At 46.7% G+C, this 20930-nt stretch overlaps 1 protein-coding gene across 6 annotated transcripts in view; it reads right to left on the bottom strand.

Annotated features, from left to right (window-relative positions):
- The window catches only part of SETBP1 (SET binding protein 1), a 383487-nt gene extending 365172 nt beyond the window's left edge, over positions 1–18315 (bottom strand). For 5 of the 6 annotated variants that reach the window (XR_009497227.1, XM_059894183.1, XM_059894185.1 and 2 more), the window contains exon 1: positions 18151–18315. The gene's annotated coding sequence lies outside the window, so the exon portion shown is untranslated. Of the gene's footprint in view, positions 1–17485; positions 17554–18150 lie in introns of those variants that run through there. The other variant, XM_059894184.1, reaches the window with a different exon arrangement.
- Positions 18316–20930: the final 2615 nt, after the last annotated feature.

Genomic DNA, 20930 nt, shown 5'->3' with positions numbered 1-20930 from the left:
AGAAAGTATCTTCCCTTTAAAAAATGACTCACTTCAGAGTTTCTTATATTTAGTAGTATAAATCATTAACTAATTAATATAGAAGACAAAGTTCCAAAACTTGAAACTCAAATAGTAAGAGATCCACAAAAAATGAATATTCAACAATTTTTTTTTCAGTTCTCCTCAAGTCAAGATCCTAAGATACACAATTTAAATACAATCTCTTTCCTCAAAGAGGTTACACTCTTGAAGACAGATTTGAAAAACAAAACAGATATTTTTATATGTCCTATAATAAGGGATAGAAACAAAGGGAAGAGAAAGGGTTTTCCACTTGAGCAAGGTGTAGACTGATAGATAGGAAACTACACAGGAAGTCCTCAAGAGAGCATAGGATACGGCTCTGACCTTGAGGGGCTTCAATAAGTGGAGTGGGAAGGAAGACATGGCAGACAGAAGGAACAGCATGAGGTAAGGCTGGGCAGGAGCACACAGGGTTATGTTCAGGAAAGAGAAAGCTGAGGTTTGGCTAGGAGTTGTGGTACAATGTGGTGACCGGTAAGAGGTATAGCTGGAGATAAAAGGTTACAGCCAGATCATGGACATCCCTGAATGGCACGCTAATGAGCTGGATTTTATCTTAAAGGTAATGGGAAGCCATTTAAGTAGGGGATGTCAGTAGGGAAGGGGTATTATTAAAGCTATGCTTTAGAAAGATAATTCTGGCATGTAGTGTGAGGAATGAATTAAGGGAACCTGATATTAGAGGCAGGGGGACCATAAAGAGGCTCGGCTGAAATTCAATTCTTGTTGCATGAGGACCAAACCAGGGCAGCGCAAGTATAAAAACTAGAGATTAGGGCTTCCCTGGTGGCGCAGTGGTTGGGGGTCTGCCTGCCAGTGCAGGGGACACGGGTTCGAGCCCTGGTCTGGGAGGATCCCACGTGCCGCGGAGCGGCTGGGCCCGTGAGCCACAGTTGCTGAGCCTGCGCGTCTGGAGCCTGTGCTCCGCAACAGGAGAGGCCGCGATAGTGAGGGGCCCGCGCACCGCGATGAAGAGTGACCCCCGCTCGCCGCAGCTGGGGAGGGCCCTCGCACAGAGGCGAAGACCCAAGACAGCCATAAATAAATAAATAAATAAATAAATAAATAAAATTAAAAAAAAAAAAAAAAACTAGAGATGAGGGCTTCCCTGTTGGCACAGTGGTTGAGAGTCCGCCTGCCAATGCAGGGGACACGGGTTCGAGCCCTGGTCTGGGAGGATCCCACATGCCACGGAGCGGCTGGGCCCGTGAGCCACAACTGCTGAGCCTGCGCGTCTGGAGCCTGTGCTCCTCAACAAGAGAGGCCGTGATAGTGAGAGGCCCGCGCACCACGATGAAGAGTGGCCCCCGCTTGCCGCAACTAGGGAAAGCCCTCGCACAGAAACGAAGACCCAACACAGCCATAAATAAATAAATAAATAAATAAATAAATTTTAAAAAAATACTTCATATAAGAAAACCTGAAAAAAAAAAAAAAAAAAACTAGAGATGAAACAGTAATGCAGTTTCAAATAATCCCATCCAGGAACACATCAATTCCAGACTTTCCCTACTGGTTTACCTTAAGAATTCAGTCTTAGGGCTCATTAGCCAACAAGTTGCATTCCCTATTCAAGTCAAACCAGTCTCCACAGTGGCATTACACACACACACAGAGTTCTTTCTGCCTTGATATTTTCTTATATCCTCTTCCAACCATGCAGGTGATGCCTGCCATACAACTGGTGTTCTCCAAATGTTTGTTGCATGAAGGAATGAATGAGCAAATGAACAAACAGATCCCAAGCCTTCCCACATTTCAAGGTCATGCCCAAGTCTTCACTTCTCCATGGCAACATACTGCAAACTCTGGACCACAGCACTCACTCCCTGGCCTGACTTAACACTGCTCGCAGCTGTAGAGCTTGCAACTAAATACTAGTCATACATTGTCTTCTCATTGTTTCCAGTACACAACTCTGATTTTCCTTACTCTATTGCAATTCAGTCTCAAGCTGAGACCAACTGTAGCTGTACAACACTTACATTTGCTTCAGCACCCAGTGCAGGATGGGGCACATGGAGGACTTCATGGAGTTCTTTCTGAATGAAAATGAATTAGCCCCTGACAGCTCATCAAAGTCCTGTGGTTCAAACTACTCCAACTGTAGCTCCACCCAGGCAGGCGGCCCCTGCGTAGTTCACTGTCTATGCCCCTCATGGCCACATGCAAGAGAGACACTTTCAAAAGTAAAGAGCAAAGAAACATAACCCGTTTGTTTACTTCACAAGCACACAAAGCTGTTGTTCTCCTTTTGCCTTCTCCCAGCACGTACCTACCACCCCAAATTCACAGTTCCATTTTTTGGTGCATCGGAGAGACCACTGTGAGTCCTCTTGTGGCACTACTGCCAACGTGTCCTGTGAGTACACGCACACGTTCACTCAACGCACTCACAGAGGAGGGTGAAAACAAGAGCAAGGTGAAAACGGTTTGCCTTGTCACATTCCAGCAGCCAGCAATGACTCCAGAGGGGGCAGCACACAATGGACACTCTGTACTGGCTCAGGCTTTCAGGCCAACAAAAGTTAACCCTTCTGTGGCTGTTTGCAGGACTTGGAATGAGAGAAGCACCATAGGAACAATAACGCTTGCTTAGGAAATGACCATTCAGCAGGTTCCAGGAGAATAGAGGGGAGAGGAGAGGGGCTGTGATGTGCTTGGGAAAGAACACTGAGAGAGCAGTCCCAAGACTAGGCCTGCCTTTCACCGACAGTGAGATGCTAGACAAGTCACTCTGAGTCCTTTACTCCATACTTATCCCAGCAATGAACTGAGCAGGACCAAGGTCTGTTCCATACTCAAGACTGTGTGATTATACCCTGCACAGCCACAGACCTATGGGACACTCCAAAGTGGGTAGTGTGAGTCTACAGAATTATTTGTCTGAGGGCCCAGGGGAATCTTGCTTGACTCCATGTGCTTCATGACCCAAATGAGTCCCAGGGAGTAAGTACATCCTCTCTCCTCCATGATCTACAAAAGGGAAGTATTTTTCCTAGTCTAGAACACATTCGTTACCTGCAACCTTGAGGGAACTCTTACTAATCCTGAAACTTGGTGGAAATGCAAATTCTCAAGCCCCACCTATGGCTCCAAGGGTGGGGCCCAGCACTCTGGCTGGTACCAAGGCCTCCAGGCAGTTCTGATGGACTTAGGCTTTGCCTATGTGTTTACCCTTACCAACTGACTTGACCAAAGAGCACTACTGCTCTATGTTTAAGGGGAATTCTCCCTTACAGTTTTACTTTTAGTCTCTTAAGACCAGACATCAGTGGCATTTTATTCATCTACGCAATCCCAATGCCTAGCACAGTGCCCAGTGCATAATGGGCACTCAAGGAATGTTGGTTGACTGAATTAATAAATAAACAAACTAGCTCAGGCTGGGCTTCCCAGCATCACCCACCTCTCCCATTTGCTTTGCTTCCAGGGCACACTCAGGCCATCATCACCCTGACCACTGCTTTCCAAAGTGTCAACATGGTGGAACTGGTACAGCCCTTGGCATATATAACAGGAGTCAAAAGATACGGATTCTGGACCTAGTTCTGCCACTTAGGAGCCCTCATAAGCCCTCTTTCAGCCTAGGTGTCTCATCAGTGAAATGAGAAAAAATGTCTTCCTGATCTTCCTCATTAGGTTATAGTTTTTATCTCTTTTTTTTTTTTTTTCTAATGGAACTATATGCTTCTTGTAAATTTTTTTTTAATAGCACATGCACCTCATAAGGTCTTAAAGGCAAACAATGACAAATATAGGAAGAGTTTGCTGCCTCAGTCCTGACCTTTCCCAAACTCCCCCCGGAACTCCTCATCCTCAGTCCTACCTCGGCTCCTTACTCTGCAGATCCCATAAGGCTGGACACTTCTTTCATCTTTACATGTAGAAGACACTGAGCTGCCTATACAATCCTCAGGTCAGAAACTTTTCCCCTCAAAACTCTGTAGAATGTCTTCTAGCATTTGCAGTAACAGAAGAGAAAATGGAAGCCAGCCTGGTTTTGTTTCCTTTGTCGGTAACTTGTTTTATGCTTTTCTAATTGCAGATTTTTTTTTTCATTGTAATAGCATTTTATTAATGACAAAATGAGTAGTGTGGATCTCACTTCTTTTATTTTTCCTGGAACATAGTGCGCCTTTTGGATCTGTAGTGCAGGTTATTTCTAGTTCAGAACCGTTCCCTTCAATTATTCCTTTAGTTATTTCTTCTATTCAGTGGTTCTGGCTTCTAATTTTTTCCTGTAACCTCAGTTTAGAATTCTCATCTCTGTTCTCCATTTCTCTCATTTTCTCTCTCTCTGTTTTTTGCATTGTGGGAGAGCATTCCTTAATCTAAGGTCCATAACACCAATTTAATTCTGTCTTCCATCCTCCCTTTGCCTTTATTGACTTCACTGTGGATGTTTAATTTTGCAATTGCATATTTTGTATCCCTGGAATCTAACTTTATTCATCCTTCTTGCTGTTAATTCTGATGCTTTTTCATCTCAGCACGCTCTCTCCTTGTTACTTTATGTTCCTTTTCCACCAGGGGTCATGCCTCTTCCTGTTGCAGATGTCTGGCGGCTATCTAAAATTCTTATTTTGCTATTGTAGTAAATACTATCACAATACTGTTCTTTTTTCCTTGTTCTGAGTGTTTCTCGCCTAAGGTCTTGTGTTTGATTGGTTCTCTTCACTCATGCTCTGAGGAAAAAGCCATGCAGGGTAGTCTTGTCTACAGAGAAAGCACTAGACTGCTTTTGACTCTACCTTCCATCCATCCTGAAGTCAGTCAAGTCCTCCTCTCAGAGCTATCACTATTATCAGTGATCTGGTCACCTCAGTTCCTAGTGAACAGTAACAGTGGTATGTTGGGGCTCGTGAGAGCCCACCCATGTGAGTCTCATCCCAGCTCCACTTTCTGTGGTGTCAGGTTGATAGCTTGAAAATTGGCTGTGGTAGGAGTGTTTACACCACAAGAATCAGCAAACTTAACAAATCAGGGCTTAGAAAAAATCAAGAGAACAGGGTGTTAAGCATTTACACAACTGATAGCAGACATCTACCTACTACTATTTTGTGTGACTAAAAGGGGATTCTCCTGTCAGATTCTTTGCAACTCTGAGCAGCTGAAATCCACAATGTGCACTGTCACATAGACTCTTTATGTCTACCTCAGAACTTTCCTTGAGGAAACATCTCTGCCCAGAAGTCAAAAACTCCTCCCAAACCTCCCTCCTCCAGTCTTGCCCGTTTGTTCTCTGAAAGCTGTAGACTTTGAGAATATGTATAATGATGTTAGGGAGAAGACAGTCTTTGGTTGTTTTATTAAAGTTGTCCGTGCAGTAGATCTGATGACTGCCTATTTTTCTTATTGACAGAAATTGTGAGTTTCTGATCTTAGGGGGACAAACTGTGTAAAAGGATGGAGTGTGAGCCTACCTGACAACAGATAGCAAAGCAACTGCATCTTCAACTTAGGCTCATTGGCTACGGTTATAAGAAATCCCTTCTCAAATTCTGGCAAGAGACCGACCATCTGTCTGATTTTGGCTTTGGGGTGGTTGAGCGTTCATCTTCCTATATGTCTTCTGAGGTATTTAGGTGGGGAGTCAGAAGTGGCCTTTTCCTCTTGGGGGACTTTATATGTGTCTGGGATCCTCTTCGGCTCCCTCAAGTTAACACCTCTTCATTACTCAGGCCCAGGTCAAAGGGTACTTCCTGAGCTTCACAAACCACATCAGGACTCCCTGTTTTGTGCCATTAGAGCATAGAGCTTTTCTTTCCTAGCACTTACTATATTTTATAATTAATACTTGTGCCACTCTTGGTTTCAACTCTGCCTGCCCCACTAAATGGGAAGCCCTTGAGGATACATGCTGTGTTTGTTTAGCTAACCATGGAACCCCCAGGGCCCGGCACAGCTCCTGATCCATGGATCCAAATTATTCACTGTGTGAATGCTGAGTGAGAGGCTGTGTCAAAGACCTGCCAGGTGCCATTTGACTCAGATGCCCATGACTCTGAGTGTTGTGTCTCTGAAAGTCCACATGCTGCAGAAGCACACAGAGTAAAAGCTCCATAAACACCAATAAAGTGATCAAGCAACCCAACCCTTACCAGCTCTCAATCAGTGAGGGCAAAGGCAGCTCTGCACACAGCTCTCTGACCCTGCAAACACACCAGTGGTCTCCAGCAGAGAATGAAGAGCAGACTCAGTGGCTTTTTTGTATTACATACCTGTGTGGTACATCCCTGGTCACAGTTCACCGCCTCCAAGCAGCGTTCCCTGAGTCCTACACCCACCACATTCCCCAGCAGCATCTCTTGAGTGGCAGCTCCCCCAAATCCCACTGATTTGCTTAACTTCATATAATTCTCTAATTCTTCTGGCTGGCCCATCCTTTCTTCTTTCTCCACCTGGTTACCTCTAAGTCATCCTTCAAGAATTGGGTCAAGTTTCACTTCCTTCATGAAGACTGGCTGGGCCTTCCTTTTCTCCTCCTTTCCCCTTGTGTGTACACATATATACACACACACACTTATACACACTCACACTCACACTCACTGGTGGTCTTGCTCTCACTTCCCTGGGCATTCTGCTATCAAAGCATTTGGCAAACTGTATTGCAGTGTTAACGGCTGGGTTTTAAGTGGGTCTCTACCACAGTTCAGAGGACCGTGAACATACTCAGTAAGTGTCCAACAGCAAGTGTCCAAGCCATGTTTCCCCTTGAAAAGAAGAATGGAAGTAGCACTGATTTGATGTAACAGGTTTAGATTACTTAACCTCTCTTTTCCATTTAGTAGTTGTGTTCTTGGAAATTACATATAAACTGTTCAAGTTTCATTTGGAAATTGGGTAATAATCCTACCTCAAGGGTTGTTTTGAGAAGTAATTGAAGATTAAATAAGATATTTATGAAAGATCATGTTGGGATCACCTTAGTGGGCATTCAAAACTTTTGGTAAATTTCATTTACTCCTGTAGTCTGTGTCACCCACACTGGCTTTTGGCTAAATGTTGCCTTCTCTTTGCAGATCCCAAGTAAAGCCCGAGAGCTGGGCGTTGGAGACCAACCCCCTCCATCTCCCTTTACAATGGGAAGCACAAACAAGTAGTTTAATTTGTACCTACTAACGTGAGTGTTTTGATGTTGTTTGACTATTGCTTTCTTCTTCTACCCAGTTTGTCTTGTGGAGGAAATAAGACTTAGTTCAGCCACGAATTCCAGACTCAATTCCCTGCTCTGCCATTCAGAGCTGGGTGGACTTAGGCATGTTCTTTTTTCTCCCTGGGTCTCCCCGTCCTCATTTGTAGAACACGGGAGGTGAGGAGGTGAACTCTGTGGCCCTCCAGCTCTGACCTTCTCAGGTGCTGAGCCCTCTCTCCTCAACTTGACGACCAGAAGCCCTTCAAAGACAGAGCTGGTACTTTACACCTCTGCATAGGTTTTACTGGTTCTGCAGGTCTGCTTGGCTGAACCTAACATAAAACTAAGAAGAATCAGTCCCTGTGCTCAGGGATCTCCATGACAGGGAGAGAAGCAGAATCAAACACGCGAGGCCTGAGGCCGAGAGCACGCTGTTAACCAACAGTTCCAGTTCTAGCTGCAAAAACAGCGCCTCCTCTGGGAACCAAGAGCACAACACAACAGCACGAGCCCTGGGTCTTCGGCCCCGGGGAGAGGTCTCCACCGCACTGGCTAGGCCAATCCTCAAGTTTACAGGTGGAGCTCTGGTCTTGGCGTATTACCTGTTGTCTGCATTTCTCCACGCAGTCAAGAAAAGCACACACTTGTAGTGCGAGAGGGGGTTAAATACAACAAATGGCCTCTACAGCCATTATCAATTTAATCCAAACAACAGCCCTGTGATGCAGAAGACCCATCCTCATTTTAAAGATGTGGAAATGTAAATGTAAATGTCCAGGAAGGCAAATAATTTGCTCAAGGGCACACGCTACCTGTGCCAGAGCCACAATCAAATTCAGGCTTATATGATTCCAAAGTCTGGGCTTTTACTTTTAGATCATGATGTCTCTAAAACACAAAGTGATGCCAGCTTTTGGCCAAATGCTCCTAGCTACTTCTATACATAGGAGCTCTAAAACCAGTTTGCCATCTGACTTGCCACATCACTTAAATTCTCTGGGCATCAGTTTTCTCATCGGCCTCCTAATCTCTTCACAGACTCTTCCAAGGAAAAAAGTAAATAATATATGCAGGATAGCACCTAAATAGGTTAAATATGTAGGGTTGGCCTGTAAGAAATAACTGTGATCATAATATTTCTTGTCCAAGTATATTAAAGAAGATCCACATGGTAAAGAAAATGATCCTAACTTTGAAGAGGGAAATAGTATATAATAAGTGCTTTAAGTTTATTCTTTGATTTAACCCTGAGATGTACCCATTTTACAGATAAAAAAACTGAAATTGAGATACTTGTTGAAATCACAGAGGTAGTTCTGTCTGACTCCAACTGTCATTTGCTTTCCATTGAACCATAATGTCACCAGTCTTTAAATACCCAGCATTAGTAGTCACTTAAACTCTGATCCTCCACCATACCACGTGTAAACTGGGATGAAAATGGTAGACTTATCTGAGGGCAATGCAGCTAAACTGAATAATCAAACAGATAATAAATTCCCTAGTCATTCTTTCAAGGTCCTTTAATTTTGACCCCACTACCTGTTCAGTTTTAATTCAAATTCCTTGACTTCTCAACCATCCGATTCAGCAATCGCTTTGCTTATTGTCATTTGAATGTAAAGTGTAATCTGACACTTTCATGTTTGTGCTTCTGCCACAAAGGAGATGCTAGGCATACCAGAGAGTAAACAGATACTGGCTCCATTTCCTGTCCTTTGTGATATTTCTCCTTCAGCTTTCGTGCATGGTCATTTAAATACTGCATTGTTACTTGAAACTTGAATCTCCAATTATGCTTTAAACTCCTGGAAATGAGTACCTGTATCACAGAGCTTTTTTGTTTTCCAGAGTGGCTGATCCCCATTCTGAATGTTTATATGTAGTTTTATTTTTGTCCTAAAGGTGCCTCTTTTGGACTCCAGACTGAAGAGTTGGTGGCTGACAGGACTAGTAGTGGGCAGGACAGTCAGACGTCAGGATTCTCTCATGTGTGGCATGCGTGGAAGTGCTCCTCACACCTACTCTCCTCACATTCTGAAAACTCCAGTCACGGCTCCCATCTCAGCTCAGGGGAAATGTAGCCTTGGCCTATTCCTCACAGGACCGCATCCCATCTGTTTTGCTGACTGACACTCCACAGAGCCCTACATGACTGTCCTCTGTTGCTGCTCCTCCACTGGTTTTCATGAGTTCTTATGGAGTCTTCCATCAGATTGAGAACAGAGACAACCTCTTATCTATTTCTTGAGGTCCCCACAGCACCATCAGAGTCTATCATACTCACGTTTAAATGTAAATGAGCAAACCAAGTTTGCTGAATCAGAAGGTTGAAAAGTTGATGCGTTTGAATGAAAACTCTGGACAGCTAAGATTGGGCCCAACTTAGACAGCCCTGAGTTTTGTCCTTCCCACTGCTGTCAGGAAACCTCAGACCAGCAAGATGCCTGCTATGAGTGACCTGTGCCTCAATATCATCCAGCTGGACATTCTGCATCAAGGCCTCCCTGCTCCTACCAGATGCAGTACATGTTCATGATTAGCATTCGTTTCCTTGTGGCAATTCCAAATTCACATTCAAACTTTGTCCCATCTCTGCTACTGTACCCACCAAGAATGTCCCCTTGTTTCAGTTCCACCATCAAACCCAAAACCACACATCCTCCTTGAAGCCTTCCCTGACTGCACTTTATCCCTGATCAACCAAATAGCATAATTCCACGTAGATCATGCTCCCACTTTGGCTTCAGACTGATGCTTTCCATTTGAGCTAAGCCTGTCTCTCCAGATATACTGTCCATTCTCCAAGGGCAAAAGCCATGTCTCATACCAGACTTTTCTCACCCAACAGTGCCAAGAACAATGGAACAAATTGCAATGCTGAGACCTTAATAAACATATGTGGATCCAAAACCCGACTGTAATCAAGCTCTGGAGTACAAAATAATGAACAGAGAGAAGGCCCACAGGGCTTTCACATCAAATCATCCTTTTTAGTCACCATTATGAATCAATACTTTAAAAAAAAAAAATCAAAGCTATCATTGCTCGAATAACAACAGGTCACAGACATACCACCCAACAACTGCAAGGGACTTGCCACCCAGATTTCATCATTTTGCTACAAGCACAACAACTGTGCCCCAATTGCCTCTAATGAGAGTTCTCAGGCTACTGCATTGGATTCATCAAATTCAGAATCTCCAGCAACTACATCTTTCCAGGCCCAAGTTCAAACCCCAAGCAGTTTCTTTCCACTGACAGAACTCTCAATCTTTGGCAGATAAAAGGAATAAAGAAGAAATTGCTTTTTACGGAGTTAGGCTAATTGAGTTCCTTGCCTTTTTTTTTTTTTCTATTCCAAGTCCTAGAGTAAAAGTAATTGCAGCATCTCAGTAGATGATTGTAGAACCTTGCTCTTCCTAAATACTCAAGCAGTGTGCTCCTAGGTGACTCAGAATGCACCCTGAACTCAGGTCAAAACCCAGCTTTCCTGATTCCACCCCAACCCTAATCTCAGAGGCCTCTGGCTTTGGACAAACTGCGGGTCACTCGCTTTCATCTCAAAATGCATACAAACCAACTCACTAATTGTCACTGAACACAGGCCATGAAAGGGCAGACTCTGCTGTGGGGACTGAGCAGACATCCCGGGAGCACAGCCCTAGCCTTCATGCCCAACAGAATCTACACAAGAAAACAATGCCTAGCCCCCGAGATCCGTGAGGTCCGAAAGTAACCATGGCAGAGATTCCAAATGCCTACTGGGCACAGAAAGCAGTAGCAAAGCCCAGACAGGGAATATAGTCTAGATTTTCCAGAAGTCGTCTTTGTCGGCTTCATTCCCGTTGTCTCAACTCAGTCATTTCACCAAAGGGGGCCAGTTTTCAAAAGATGTAGAGGATCAATCCTTTTCTTCCTTCCACATTATTCACTACCGTACTTCTTCACACTTAGCTCACCATCCCCTCCTCTCCTTTCTGTGTCCCCAAGTCTGGCTCTTTGGTGCTCACTAGGGAGTTTCTCCTGGTCCCAGTTCCCCTTCTGAAGGTAACTCTCATCCACAGCAAACACTTAGCAAAGATCACTGATCCTCAGTGGGAGCGGTGTGAACAGTTGTTGGGGTGCCAGGAGTTCTGAGCTTTAAGAAACCTTTAAAATTCCCAGGACACGTCTACCTATAGAGTCACAGAATTTCAGAAGGGGCCCTCCCTCCACATCAATCCAAACTCTTTCTCTTTACCGTGGCTCAAGCTAAGGAGCAGAAAGGCAGTGCAGCTTGTCCTGTACCATGTGCTGACGGGAAGCCAGCCCAGCCTGCAGCCTGCCTCTCAGAAGCCTGTCCCTGGAACTTTCCCCTCTGAGCGCATTTCTCTGCTCAGCCTTCTTTTCCACTGCAGCCAGGAGCACTCAGCCACCGAGGAATGGGAAGCACTTGGACTTAAGTAACAAAGAAGATTGCATGGTTAAGTGCCAAAATGACTGTGGTGGACAAAAAATGCAATTGGAATTTTCAGAGAAAGTCAAGAGCTATGTGTGCAAGAGTGGCGAGGAGGCTCCAGTAGGTACTTAATAAATATTTTGATGATTGAATGAATGAGTGAATCAGTGACTGATAGGATGTAACGTGAAGTAAAACATTATTAACTCTTAGGCTTTGAGGGAGAAACTGAGAGTGGGCGATTGCCCCTGAAAGATCGCCAAAAATATAAAAAGCCGTTGACCTAAGTATTTATTATTCACTTTGTCTAAGAGGTCCTCGTTGTGTTGCTTCACCGTGCAGAGCTTTAGTGTATCTTAAACAACATCCACTTTTAATATTCTATCTCTGCATAAATTCTGTGATTCATTCATGCAACAGAAATCATTCATAAGTAAGGCTTTGTGGGGCAAACTTGGCCCCATCCTTCAAGGACTCACAGCCTGGAGAGGTGAGTGGCAACGAACAGCAAAGCAGCACGAGCCAGATGCCCGGCAAGTACTTTAGTCCTGAAGTGCCCCGGAGAAGGCAGTGAAGAGCTAAGAGCTGGTCAGGTGTCCGAAGAGGTAGACACTTCGGCTAAAAGGGACCAATAGGGACACCTTTCAGAGAGGAGTCGTTGATACAGAAGGAGCAGAGGTGTGGAGGTGGACAAGTGTACATAGTGCCCAGGGTCAGCAAGGAAATCAGTCTGATGGGAGCAGAGGCCTGTGTGTGCTGCATAAAACGGGGTTCACCCGAGAGTGTTGCAAGGTGCCTGGTACAGGCTGCTGGACAGGGCGAGCCAGGAATCGTGGGAAAGAGAAAGAGGAGAAATACAGAAAAGTCAGACAGCAAATGGACTGTGAAGAACTTCCCTGATTCGAGAGAACTTGCTGGGTTTGTCGGGACAGATGCAATCTTGCTCTCAGTTCTGTTCTTTAGAGAGGGTACAAATTCTGTCTTGAATATCTTTTCTCAGCCACTGTGGCTCCCTGATGAAAACTCTCCCCCTCGCACTCGCCACCCATTACCTCTCCTCTCTGTGTGTCTCCATGTCTTTTTCTTTCTCCTTCTCATTCTTAACTCGAAGAGCATTTCCTGAGCACCAATACATCCTTGAGTCAGAATTGGATACTATCTGAGACTCTGAGTCTCAGATGTATAGGCAAAGTAGGCGTCCAACAATTCAACTGATTTAAAATACATATACTGTACACACTTTTTTTTCCCCTTTGGTCAACTCAGGAGCACAAAACAACTATTCCCTGACTGTCTTAGAACACAAGGGGCCTCTACAGGCATTTCTGGTCATACCAAGAGGTTATTAATCTCCAAGCGATGGTGACAATAATCCCAGACATCAGTTTCCAGGAGGCAGTGTGGAAATCCTCTCAGAGTTCAATTACTGAAATTAGCTGGTATTATTTAATCCGCAGAACCCCTATGTAGTAGGCAGGGTAAGCATATTTTATCCCTATTTTACTGATTAGTTTACTGAGGCTCAAAGAGGTTAAATAACTTTCCAGGGACATTTAGCTGGGAAATAGTAGGGACAGAATCCAAAGCAGATCTTGTCACTTCAGGTGTGATGCTCTTCACACTTTAACAGAGCCATCTGGTCCCATGTGGGCCACCAACTTGTGTCATTTCAGCAAGTCAGCACATCAATGGCCTCATCTTCTGAAAGGGGATAAAATGCTTACTAAGCCTCCCTCCTTAGAAAATCAAGGGGGCAGATGTGGTATAAAGATGTTTTTGAAAAGAAAAAAGTGCCATGCATATAAAAAGGAGTATGTTTTGATAGGAAAAGATAAGTTGGGTCAAAGAAACATTTTTCCAAGCTGGCAAAGTTCTGAAACTCTTATCTGCTCTCCATTCATCCCCTCTCCCTTCCCAGCGCTTGGAAAGGTGGAAGCCTCTGCCTGCCTGGGGGTTAGCTCAGCTGGCTTTGCCTGTAATTATTTCTCATGTATCTGCAGATCACAGTCCATCATTAGCTCCTGGGGAGGGGTAGCTGCTTCCTCCCAAGAGATCCTGTGGACTTCAGGGCTGCTCACATTCTCCATTTGACCCTGGCATTATTTGCTCTGAACTGGATAGGAAGTCAACTGCAGGTTTCCAAACCAAAGGCCATTAAAAAAATAATGTTTCCTCAACCTTAGATGGTACTCTCTAAGGGGGTAAAAAACCAACTCTGAAAGGGAAGCTGTTCTGACCTGACTCTGAAAATTCCAGATGTGAAATGTAAGGGCCACTAAGTTGGACTCGGTTATCTAAGGTCACCAGTTTCCCCCAAAACTTCCTATCGCCCCTACCTGGTATGTCTAAGGAGGCATAAGAATCTAGTAGTAGGCTAAGTGAAAACAGAAATAAATACTTAAAGCCAAACAAGAATATAAGTTGGCATCTTTCCCCTGCATTCATGAAGTAGTACACTCTGCGGGCATCTTGGTGTTTACTTTTCTGCACTTATCAAGCCTTTGGCTGTCCAAAGTGTCTGCAACTTCATGGAGAGTTTGTGAAACACCAGGGTTTCATTTAGAAACAACCCTAAATGACGCTCACACCTATGGCAATAGGTCTGATGGCTGTATTCCTTATTCAATCCTGACCCAAAACATTTTGGGAAGCTCACCAGGTTTCACAATATACCATAGGATAGCAATGGAATTGGACTGTTTTGCTCACTTCTTCACAGGAACCCAAGGACCAAGCACAGTGACATGTGGCCAGGACTCTATGAGCCTCCTTTTCTCAGGGCAGTGCTGCCACCCGTCCAGGACAAGAGCAGCCTCTTGTCTCCACCTCCACCCCCAAATAGACCTCTCCCACACAGTGGGTCTCTGAGCAAACTTGGTAGCATTATCTCATTTTTTAAGGCACTGCAACTTCTTACAATGTTAATGTGTTAATAATAATTTACCCCATTCTTCTGGCAGGAGCAAAACTGAAGCAACTTGAAATGCCATCAGCAAAAAATTATTTATTTCCCATTCCTGAGCAGTGAAGAAAACAAGGTTTTGTTTGGCCAGGTCCACTCTTGATAGCTATCTGGTTTCAATTAAAACTTCAAGTCTTCAAGGGAAAAACTGGCATTCTGGGCGGCTGAGGCCCAGCCAAGTTTCAGTGTCTCTACAAGATTTCAGAAAGGATGTTCCAGCCAGTCAGCCACCTCTCATCTTCCTCCTTTTGCATATCGTATAGAAGCTTCAGAGCAGAGACTAAAGTACAACTAAAAATAATGACCAGGTTGAAAGAACTCTGCCCTCCTAGAGATACATTTTTTTGTGCCAGAGAAGTATTGATTCTGCTCCTAATGGAATTGAAAGTCAAGATAACAGCAGAAATGGAATCAAGAATCCAGGGGAAAGTGCCTACCTATTTATTTCTTCTTCAGCAAACTCCTGCCTCTCCCCACTGACCATTTTCAAGTAAACTTTCTACAAAGATTCCAAGCACTGTTCTCTCTTTGCCCCCAGCCCTCATTTAGGTCAGGTGATTTACAAACTAGCTTGCCATGAATAATGCACTCACAGAACCAGAAGCCCTCGTGGCACCAAAGGGGCTCCTTGGTTCACTCAGGTACATCCCTAGGCCTCCTCTGTGTGAAGTCCAGAACTGGGCCTGCCAGCAGTGCCTTCCTATGGGATGTTCTGATGTTAACATACGAAAGATTGGATTACACTCCTTCACTTGCCTAGCCCATTCGTGAATATATAAGGCAGTTGCTATTTTCTCCCAAGCTATAAGTGGCCCCCTTCCGAACCACATCACTGCCTCTCAGCCACTCCTCCTTATGTTCACTACAAGCCATCCCATCCCCCACCTCCAATTTGTTTATTCCAATGACACATCTATTTTCCCTGCTAAGGGAGACAAGTCTGTTTCCCTCCTCTGGCTCCCAATAGCATTCACTCACCACCTCCTCCCCCCAGCCCCGCTCAGGTTACTATAGTGGCTAGCAGCTCCCAGAGCCCAGCTCTAACACCAATTCAACTCCCAAAGACTAAGACTTTTATTTCCTTAACGGGGGAGGGGAGATGGTGTGCAAAGCAGCACTTTCTGAGTACCTGGTCTCCTATATTCTCAGGCTACATACCCTGGAGTTTGCAAATACTCTGTGTTTAACCATACTCTTCTGATTTGTCCTGAAGCCCTTCTTTGGTAGCAGGCAAAGCAATTAAGTACAGAGGAAAATACTGCATCTTCAGCTTAACTGAAACCTGGGACTTCCAAGTCAGGGCAAAAGAGATCACGCCTCCCTGCACTAGTCTTGGGATGGCAGAAACCACGGAAAGCAGGAGAAAGGGGAGGGAGTGACCTGGGATTGTAAACTGGCTACATTTTAAAGTGCTACAAACTTTATCCTCCCTCACAGGCCCCTGGACAGCTGGCTCCGCCTCCCCATCCCAGCCAGACAACATCCAACTGGGGTGTGTGAGGATAACTCTCCCAGACCATCCTGGTCTGGCCCCAGTGTTGCAGATGTGGCCTGCATAGAACAACACCCTTCCTCTCCTCTCCACGTCCTTCTTTCCTAAACGACTCCAGCCCCTCCAAAACACACGAGCGTGCGTGTGCACACGTACACACACACACACACGTTTTGAGGATAAGGATGGATTGGGAAGGGCACATCTGATTTACCTGTGTAAACTACAGGAGGGTAAAAGATGGGGCAGGACTGCCAGATAGTTTTGGCAATAGCGACTTTATGAAGTTAGTTTTTGCATAAAACTACAGAAAAAGAAGAAAAACAGGATGAAGAGTAAAGGAATGAAAAGGAAGAGAATAACAAATAATGTAAGAGGAAAATAAGTAATATTAATATCTCCATAAAGACCATAGACTCCAACTAACTTTAGGAAAAAAGGTGTGGATAGTGGTGAAGGGGACGGGGAGGCTTGGAAGGAAAAGTAGCTGTGGTAGAATTCCAAAATAAACTGCCCTTTCGGAGGAGAGCTTCTGCAGGGATATAGAGAAACACAAATTGGCCTTTTAGCATTAGATGTCAACCATGAGATTATCAGGACAGTTTATTTGAAGCGGAAACGAATCGGAAATCCTTCCCTGAACAGTCCTCCTAGACCAACATACACACCCTCAGAACCCACAGAGACACACATAAAGAAGAAATGCAGCATCAAGGGGCAATAAGAACCCGCTCCCCACACTCCCAGTACCTCTAGCCTCATCTCATACTTCCAACTGCCTAACTTTCCGATCTCCAAAGAAAATACTTCCAGTTGGATCCTATTTCAGAATTGTAACTGGTGTGGGTTGTGAGAGGAGGGGTGTGTGCAGCCTGTAGGGGACGGGGACTGGAAGACAGCATTTCGGTAGTTCCTTATTTTTGTAGAGCCAGCATGCTCTACCGATCAGAAATTGCTATTACTCAACAATGCTTCCATCACAAATAGACACCAAAAACAGCATCAGCGTTATCACCATCTTGCTAAAGATCTGCCCAGTCCAGTTTACCTGACTTTGTCTCTGTGGAACTTCTCCTACAGTATTTTAGTCAAAGAGATAATCGTTTGAAAGACAAAAACAATAAATCGATACTGAAGTGTTCCCTTTCAGGAGTTATTTCCCACTGGAAACCACCGAACGGGGAAGCCTGTCGTTAATTCCCAAGACCACGGCTCCTCTAGAAACACACACAATGCGTGCTTTCAAAAAAGGCATTCGTCTGCTTTTAAGGGAATTCCTGTCTTTTCAGAGTCCCAAAACCGGAGAGCACGAGAAAGAGACTCAGATCCATTGATTAAGATTTTAAGAAAAAGACTAACAGAGCCACGACGCAAGCACACACCAACCTTCGCCGGCTGGACCACTTCTTCCCTGTTCTTCTTTCTATTAACGACACGTTAGATTCTGATACATTCCCCCCCCCCCCCAAAAAAAAAATCTAACTAGATACAATGTAGCTCTCTAGCTCCACTTAACCTGCAAGTTACAAAGAGGGAGAGAAAAAAATATCCTGCCGCCTTCCCACCCCTTTCCCTCCCCCCTCCCCCTCTCTAGTCCACTCCGCCAACGCCAAACCCGCCAGCCCCGGCAGGCAGTCAGCGGCCGGACGGAGGGAGGGTGCAAAAGGCGTGGGGAGGCAGAAGGCCGGAGTCGGGGGGCGCGGGGGGGGGGGGATCAGATTAGGCCAAACTCAATAAGGTCCCAGACCTCCAGCCCGGCGCTGCCACCCTCGCCGCCACCAACGAGTCACTTCAAATGAGCCAGCATCTCTGCCCACCGCCGGCGGGCCGTAATCGCGCCCATCCCCGGCAGCCTCGCCGGGACCGGCATCCCGCCCCTTCGGCCCGGTCTCCCCCTTCCCATCGGTGCAAAGTCAAAGCCCCGGCGAGGCAGCTTTAACTTTTTCATGCAGGGAACACACACCGCCCCCGACCCCGAGCGTGCGGCGGCCCGCGGCGTGGCTGGAGGCTGGGCGCCGGGCTCCCGGGCCAAGGTCGCCGCGCGTGCTCACCCACGTCCCGGCGACTCCGGCTCCGCTGGCCCCGGCGCTCGCTCAGATCCCGGCTCCCGTCGCTCGCCCGAGCCCCCGAAGGTGCTGCTGCGGCAACTCCATGGCGATGAGCATCTGTCACACGGCGAGCCGCGGGCTGGCCACCCTCGCTCGGGGGGCGCCGGGGCCCCCGGGCGCCCGGAGGCGGAGGCGAGCGGCGGGCGCCCCGGCCGGCCCCGCGCTTCCCGCCCGGCGCGGCCGCCTGCGCCGCGCCACCGATTTACGGAGAGAGATATCAAGGGGGAAAATGGCGTCTCCGGAGCCCGAGGAGTCCTGGAGTAATCACATTCACACACACACACGCCCGCACGCACACACTCGCACACCGCGCGCCGCGGGCCTGGCTAATTTTAGCAGGAGCCCCCCCACCCCCCCAAATTATATATATCCCAGTCTCTCCAATCAATGCTATTTTTTTTTTTTCTTTTCTTCAAAGGATGGATTGGAGCCTTAAAAAATGTTGCCGGGTTCGGGCTCGCAGGAGGCGGCGCGCGGAGGGCGAGGGCGCTTTTGCTGAGCTGTGCAGTTCGGTCCGCGGCGCCGGGCGGCCCAGCTCGCCAGCTTGTCCGCCCGCGGTCGCTAGTGCTGCCGCCGCCGCCGCCGCCGCCGCTCCATGGCCGCGCCCGCCCCGCGCCCCCGCCGCGTCCCCTCGCCACCCGCCCGCGTCCCCGGCGAGCGCTGGAGTGGGGTCGGGCCCGAGTGGCTGCCTCCCGCGCCCTCTCCCGAGTCCTGGAGTCCTAGTGAAAGGAAGGGGGAGGGCGCGGGCGGGGGAGGGGGAGGATCGGAGCGGCAGCGCGGCGGAGCCGAACGGGGACAGCCGCCCCACGATCTGCCTCGGAGGGGGTGCGGGAACCCACACCGCTCGCCCAACCGATCGGGGGCCGCTTCCCCGACTTGAGCCGGGGGAGGCACAGCCAGTAACCGGCGAGCGACCTCTCCCTTCACCCTCCTGCAGTGAATTTCTGTGAATTTCGATCAATTGGAGGGAGTGGGGCTTGTGCCCGGGGAGAAGGAAAACACTTCGTGGAGGCGGACCGGGGACCCCTCGCCGCCCTCGCGCCCCTCCCGCTACCCTACGCCCTCGAGGCCCAGTGGCTCTGCGCGCCGGAGTCCGCCGCGGAGACTGGGCTACCGCGGGGACCGCCGCGGGCTCGGCACCGGCTCCCGGGCTCAACACTGCCACTATCTGACACAACAGGAGCAGTGTTGGGGGAACTGCGCGCCGAGGCGCGAGATGTGATAGGCTCTGAAACTGGGTGCATTTTTTTAACCTGGTAATTACATTTCAGGGGGTTATATTTTTGTTAAGCGACATGTATGCATTCAGATGCTTATGTGCATTTTCTCGTTATTCACAAAAATTCGACAGCTGATGAGGGGAAAGACACTGAGAGATGACGTTGGCATGCAATTCTCTATTAAAGATGGTGAAAAGAATAAGGTGGAATGTCTTCAGTTCATACAAAATATGGTGGTATTTTAATCTCTTTGACTATTTGTATTGGGGCTGCAAAAGTGGACCTATTCAGGCCACTCAGTTGCAACCCCAGGCAACTGAGGAATGTAACCCCTCAGGGGTGTGTCTACATTATAGGACAGATAGAGATTCAGGAAGGTTTGCAAGTGGTTTTGCTTAAAGACCTTGTGTAGAGTTTACTCAAAACTTGGATTGTGGGAGAACTCCTGCTTACCACTTTTATATTGAGAGTTCTGGGACTTTGGATTGAGGAATGATTTGGTAGTGATTGGGAATGACTCCCACCAAGCACATCAGCCACTGAAGACCTGGGTCGCCTGCTCGTATGAATTCTGTCACCGAGCTTCTTCACTCTCATCACTCTTTTTCACAGGAACTATGTAATGAAGTACAGCAACGGAGACTGGCTCTGAGGACCCCGTAACTCCCATCCTGGTCCATGTCCCTGGATCAGCTTCAGTCTGATTCTGAACAGATCACTGCCCTCTGACCAAAGTGCCCTTGCTGTCTTCTTTTTTTCAGAGAAATGTTCTGATTGGCCAAAAACGTTTCCTCTATTACTCATCACTGCAAGACCTCTGTTAGAGCAATGTTTCAATAGGTCTTCTGTTACCCCTATACTGGAGTATTGTTTTTATTAGTGAGAAGGTAATGTTTAATTAGAAAAAAACTCAGCAGGGCATATGAACTGATAATAGAAATAAAGATCTAGGCACAAATTTTGATGTCAAAAACAAAGATTCTGTGCAATCAGATGACCTTGCCTGATTCCTTCTGTACCTAGATTTCTGAAATCCTATACCAAAGCCCCCAGAGGACTAAGATAGCATGTGGGTTTTTGCCTACACTTTCCAGATGGAGAAACTGAGCTCCAGAAATCAGAAGGGTTTGCCCATGAGCATTTGGCTGGCTGGTGTCATCTGAGCCAGAACTAAAGCTTGTTGCCCAAGTCCCTTCCCTTCTTAACCTTAGCATATTTACAGGGTCTTCCATCCTGTGTTGTTGTGTTTCTTTGAAGAGCAGCTCAGAGAGCACATGGCATATTAAAAATTCACTATAATAAATGGTAAGTCTACAGCATTATGGTGCAGTAAACGTTTACCTGAGAGATCACCTTGTCAAACCCCATCATCTTAAAATTGAGGAAACAGAGACAGAGATGCAGTGGACTGCTCCAAGTCATTAAGTTAAGGCAAAGCCATAAACAGACTCTATGTCCTGTGACTTCTCAGTCAATGTTCCTTCCATACATGTAGCCCATTTT

The sequence above is a fragment of the Balaenoptera ricei genome, chromosome 14 (genome assembly GCF_028023285.1).
Source record: "Balaenoptera ricei isolate mBalRic1 chromosome 14, mBalRic1.hap2, whole genome shotgun sequence".
Lineage (NCBI taxonomy): Eukaryota > Metazoa > Chordata > Mammalia > Artiodactyla > Balaenopteridae > Balaenoptera > Balaenoptera ricei.
This window is presented reverse-complemented; position numbering and strand designations above follow the sequence as displayed.